A 6,734-nucleotide genomic window follows, 5' to 3' on the forward strand; every position below is an offset into this window, starting at 1 on the left:
TATCGGTCAGATATGATGCCTTATATCTGATATTTTGTCTTTGTCTGATGCCAACTTCTGCCATTCGTGAGTGGTAACCTGTTTAATTATTAAGGACCTAGAAACCTATTTCAATAGATTTCTCATCAATTTAGCCAAATCAATTATGTAAGGATACTTTTGATAAAAGACAATCATCGAAGATATAGATCAGTTTTGCATATCTTCCGCGAAAAGGCAGTACAAGGTAACAGAAATTCTAAATAACCTGATTACAGAAATATTGATTTGAACGTAGATCTCAAACGCCACAGGCACTAGGTACTGCCTAGTATGTCTGATCACGGATGATCCTCTCAACAAATTCATTTTTTGTGAGCATGAATAAAAAATTGATATTAAAAACGAAACTGAAATCTTGTATTACATAAGAGGATAATGTTTTAGACTATTCACTGGGTATTTAACTAGAGGAACCCAGTCTGCTCGCGCCTCTCCTTCCTTATTGTGTAAGTGCATTATACTATTCATGTGTATGCGTCATTACGTCATGCATAACTTTTTTATTCTCTTTCCGATGGTCTGTTGTTTTATATCGGGATAGAGAATATCGATGGAAAATACAATTATTTGGTTGCACTATCACTAATGGAAATAAGTTCTTTATATGAATGATTTGTTTTCTGAAAATGTTAACGTTAAAACCTATGCATATGCTGATATGTAAGGAATACGTCTAAGGAAATACATCGGTAAAGTTTCTACCCAGATATCATGTGATTCAAAGAAACCCTAGGATGTTATTACTATACACGTTACTCTTAAACTACATTCGTTTATGTTGCAATAAAACAGCCAATATCTCCAAGATGTCTCTCAAAACGTCCAAAGATAATGCTAAAATTCCGCTCCCAGGCTTGTTCTACCTTCCTAAGTTGAACCTCCTACCAGACAACAACGCGGAAGAACTGCAATCAATACCTGCTTGGAAGGCACGTGATGATGACGCCATGATATGTGCCTATCCAAAATCTGGTAAGTATTATATCCACTTTGATCGAAATACAAAATTAGAATACCGAAATATATTCGCAACAAGAAATTTTAATACTTTACCATGTCATTGTCAAATCAGATGTCAAATGCAGAGACATATTCCTTTAGGGAACACTATTCTTAATCTCTGATGCCGGTGTAAAAACGGTAATGTTTTCTACTTAGATATTTTGTAGTTTAAAACAGAACAACAGTTATATTAATATTTGATAATAATATTTGAGAGGTGAATTCTACTGATGACAATGGGAATGTGTTTTAAAGGAACTCACTGGATTTAGGAAGTGACTAGTATGTTAATGATGAGGAAAGCTGAACGGATCCCAGTCATCAAGAGAACAGCTATGATAGAATCCATAGCCCAAGCAACTTATGATAATATCCAATCACCACGTGTCCTCCACACCCACAGGTGCTTTGAATTCTTGCCAAGGGACTTTGCGAAACGGAAGTGCAAGATCATTTACATAATGCGCAATCCTAAAGATGTGGCTGTGTCGTTTTTCAACCATCACAGTAAAATAACTGTATATAACTATTCGGGGAAATGGGAAGACTATATTCCAAGATTTATAAATGGAGGAGGTAAAGTTTAAATTACTCATTACAAGTTAAATCTTGTTTTCTACATTTAAGACACTATGATCACTAGTTATATATTTTACTTACAATTATATAACGTTCCACGAACACAATCAATTATATCACTACTGGAACAATTCCCTTGCCTAGAATTCGTCGCATAAAAAAAAAAAAAAAAAAAAGAAAAAATGCTGCAGAACGTTTTTATAATTGATGAATGTTGAAATATGTTACTGCTATTTACAACGTTACTCTGTGCAAACATTAGTTTGTCTCATCACTTCCAATCAGGATTGATCGGATGTTTTTCATGTCCTTCCATTTATGTAAGAAATTGAATATGAACAAATGAATCATCCGCTTTACATATATGATGATACATAAAACATCAGAGAAATGCCAACATGTCAACATGTCATCATAATCATAATCCAAACTCAAACTAGGGCAAAATATGAAAAAAGAGATTACACAGAGACTCCTGAAAAAGGACAGAAAGACCTTCATCGACGATTCCCGCCATGTAAACCTTGGTCAGTCAAAGTAAGTAATGTGTGTTCGCAAATGAGAACACGGTATACAGCAACGGAACCAATAGGCAAACCAGCGAGCATAAAACACGTTCAGCTTCGTATCTCACAAAAAAATAGAATTTCTTAAAGAGATCCCTGTAACGACCATAAAACTCCCACATAATTTCCATCAACCTGCATCTTTTGAACACCCGTGTTACGAGTTTGCCGTCAGTTGAAGACTTCTTGCACGAAAATCGTGAATATTGAAACAGACCCTTGAATATCGACTCAACTGTGACATCAAAATACCATAAGTTGGGGGTGGAAGGATATTGCTATCTAGAAATGGAAACAATGTTAATAAAGGTATCATTACGGACGCTTCCATTTTCAGAGGGTGGTGAGAGCTGGTTCGACTTTGCGCTAAAGTGGGAGCAATTCATGAATGACAACCAGGAATATCCGATTTTAGTGACGACTTTTGAGGATATGAAGGAGGTAATGTTGCTGATTGTTCCTTTAGGCTATGGATACCAGATGAAATCTTAATGACTAAAACTTACACGCACAACCATTGACGTCATGTATAACTTTCCATTTGTCAGGCTGTAATAAAATAGATTATTTGCTAATGAATTATTGGTAATATCGACGATATTCTCCCTTCGATTCTATCACTTACACCATTGTGTCCACATACTATCTCCTTAAATTCTAAACCAATTCTCTCAAATGTGGCTGACCTTATCATTGCGACATATAGATTTTGATTCGTTTAGAAAAAGTTAATATCTCTTAATGTTTTTATTATTTATAACTGTCTCTGGGATGTTAACATTTATTTTTCGACATTTTTTTACGTGATGCTGGATTGGCAGTTTGACCATTTCTGTGGTAGCATTTCTGTTTATTTATGCATTTACTTCAAGAATTTAAATTGCATTTGAATAAAAGAGGATGCATGAATCAACATTACCTACTACCATAAAACTTGTAAAAGTAAGGGAATACAGATTTATTTATAAGCATATGTTGGCTTTTTTCATAACGTGCTGAATTTTTAGGTGTTTTCTGGTCTTCAGGACCCTAAAAGCAGGAAATAATTACTATTGGTATTCATTATTCTGAATATACGTTCGACCCTTTTAGGATGCTCTGCGTGAAGTGAATCGGACCGCCAAGTTCCTTGAGATAGATTGTGACCAGGCCTTTCTACAGGAAGTCGTCGATCTCTGCCAGTTTGACCGCATGAAAAAGGACAAGAACAATATGGAAATGATCGGTCTTTGGAAGGAAAATAAGCCAGCAATGTATCGAAAAGGCGTGTAATAATTGTTCATTACTTTGTCCATCTTTTTTTAACTATTTCCACCTCGATATATATTTCATTCGTATATTAGATTACAAGGACGATATGATCTATCTTGATTTCTATCTCTAATATTTAGTAGGAAAATAGCGAGACTAAATCAATCAAGAAAATGTAATCCAATAACAAGGATTAGTACAGCTCGTTCTTTTTTTCTTTTTTTTTTTAATTTTTTGAAGTTATGACAAAAAGAATCGATGAATACTTTCGGTATTATTTAAACTTTTGTGATACATGAAGTGCCTCATCTTCTCATACTAAACCGAAAGTGACAGTGCAGCTATTCTTTCTTAACTATGTTCAAGGCTAGGTAAAAGAGGATAGATATATTATTCAAGAAGCCAGAAGCTATAATATTGGACTTGAATGTTTGGTAAGCTGCTGTCGAAGCAGCACTGTGAGAAGGCTTTTAACTACTGGGATGTTGAAGCAATGGTATAGAAACGAGTTTGTTCTGTTTCGGCAATGCCATACATTATGAAGAGAAATTATTCCGATCTAGGTTTTTTTCTCTAATTTGAAGCTATTGTAGACATGCCTACTATACACAATCAAACATAATGACAAATATCTAGCTAGAGTGCGTTTTTGTTAAACGATCTAGACATATTTACTTTGCGTGCATCCGATTTTATCAAGAAAAGTTTCTTTAAATGCATATTCAAACTATTACCTTGGGAAAGATATCTAGATGTCCCCATACATTAAATTCAATCTACCATCCGACAAGTATCTCACTTAAACTAAATTGGTATTACAGTACAGATTTTATACCTTGATAAATGAAAGTTCTTCTATTCGTTATTTTAATTTTTGCCAATTAAAAAAATAAATAAAATCAATCCCCTTTACTTGGTAAATGTAAATAAAACTGCAATCAGTGTATTCACCTCACTTCTCATTGATTTTTACTTGAGTCAATCATTGCTGTGGTGAAATACTGAAGTGTAAACAATGCACTGAATTACAGCTGTAATTAACTTTTTGTTCCCAGGTGCAGTTGGTGATTGGAAGAATTGGTTCACAGTGGAACAGAATGAACATTTTGATAGCGTTTATTATAAGAGAATGAAGAACTCGCAAGTTCTACCACGATATACACTACACAATGAATGACGCCTGAAATTCATAGTCTTATATAGGGTTAATATATGTAGCTATCGAAAACACTAATATATACTTTTCTTATTCTCCTTTTCATATTTCAAGGGTCGACATTTCTTTTGTTAAAATTCTGCATTAGTTTTCTTGAATTTGAGTTTGCATTATAATTATGCGTCTTCTCCTTCCACTACCAAACCTGACATGCAAATCTTGGTCAGTCCAAGTAACTTAAGTCACATTCTCCAATGAGAACAAGGTAGAGCAAAGGAACCATCTGACATACTAACGATATAAAAATATCGCACAAGGAATTATATTTACCAATGAGACCATGGCGACAACCATAAAACTTCCAAATTGTCGATCATCCTTCATCTCTCGAAATCCTGTGTTAATAACATCCACTTTACGATCATGAACATTAAGTTAATATATACGCTCAGTCGCAGTTTAAGAACCATCAGTTTCAGTTTTTTTGAAAATCTTAATTTAAAACATTTCCTGTTGTAAAAATAAACCTGGTCAAAACATTTGCACTGTCTCCTTTTATGTTTGGCACCATATGCAACCAAATGGTACACCCAACAATACTTTTGGTGTACTCCGTTCTCTAACACTTTGCCATGCCACCTTAGCAGCATTGGCACGTATATAACTGGTAAATCATGCTCATCGTGTATTTAAAAATGGCACGTCGAAAATTTATGAATGTTAAAAGATGGAAAGCTTCAGATATGTTTCAAGGTGGTATTACATACAAACAAGTAGCTGCACGTTTGAATACCAGCCAATCTGTTATTTCTCTGTTAAAGCAGCGTCTGCACCAAACCCGGCACATTTGAAGACTTGATATTTAAAGATAAAGGAGATAAATTTCCAAGTTGACAGACAAGGCAAGTCCAACCCAACACACCCATAGGATAGTGTAATGTCAATGTTTATGTTAGCTGGTGTACCGTCAGCAAACTTCGCTCTCACCGACTGGTAAAAATTATCTGTTGACTGGAAGGTACCAACAAGCCAACCCACAATTTCGGCATCTGATTACCGGACATGTAGTTATAGGAATACTATGCCTTGGCGAAGACCCTACTGGTCTGATGACGATAGACGTCAGGGTTCGTGTTCATAATTAAAGAAATACGGCGTACCATCACAATCACATTCGGGCCACATCAGCATTTGGTGGTGGTGGTGTTACTGTTTAAGGGTACCAGTAAGCTTCGCTCGCTCGTCCTTGGTGGAACTTTAAATGGGGAGAAGTACTGTTATCAGATCATTCGATCGCTGGTTGTTCCTCATTCCAGTCATTGGTAGATGGCATACCATAATGGATGAAAATGCCATACAACATGGAGCCATCCCAATGCAGGACTATATTAAACCAGACGCTCCATGACCTGCAATATCACCAAATATGACAAAAAGTAAATGCAGGATATCCAAAATGCCAAACAATTGGAGTTGCAAGGTTTACTCAGAACAAGCTTCTACGTCTCGTCTATGGTTTAAGACGACGTGGTCACGAGTTGTACCAAAACCATGGTGGCTACACCGGATACTGATATTATCATACCCAATGCCACTCGTTGATTCGTTACTCTTCTTGATCAAGTAACAAGCTTTTTCTTTACTTTGGGAAATTTCTTTTCATGTCGACTGTGTATATCATGTTGAGTTGTCATTGAATACTTTTTGATACAGTGAATAAAATGAAACCCACTCTAAGATATTGATGGTCCCAAACGTAAGGCCACGTGTATATGTATACATTATGTGTCAAGATGGCAATTAATTACAAGGAAACACAATACTTTGTGTATTTTGGTTCAAAAACAATTTTCCAACTTTGCGAAACTACACATGTTGTGAGGATACTAGAAGTATTTTGGTAAAAAGCCGAATGAGTTCCTTGGGTGAGTTCGACTAAACGCGCCGTAAGATTGTACAATAGACACAAAAATGAATATTACCATTTGATGCTTTGGAGGAAATACAGAAGAGTCAAAAAAAGAGTTTAACTGCATATTTTAAGGGAAAAAATATATATAGACAGGTCCCTCTTCTCCTCATGTCTGGTCCATTTCTTTGTGATTTCTTCTATAATGTCACTATACTGACTTGATTTT

The 6,734-nt window shown here is 35.4% G+C and overlaps 1 pseudogene; it reads left to right on the plus strand.

Moving 5' to 3' along the window:
- Window positions 1-848: 848 nt before the first annotated feature.
- Window positions 849-4,617, plus strand: LOC132554069 (sulfotransferase 1B1-like; annotated as a pseudogene).
- Window positions 4,618-6,734: the final 2,117 nt, after the last annotated feature.

The sequence above is a fragment of the Ylistrum balloti genome, unplaced genomic scaffold, assembly GCF_031769215.1.
Source record: "Ylistrum balloti isolate Yb309-2 unplaced genomic scaffold, AGI_CSIRO_Ybal_v1 Utg370376, whole genome shotgun sequence".
In the NCBI taxonomy this organism is placed as follows: domain Eukaryota; kingdom Metazoa; phylum Mollusca; class Bivalvia; order Pectinida; family Pectinidae; genus Ylistrum; species Ylistrum balloti.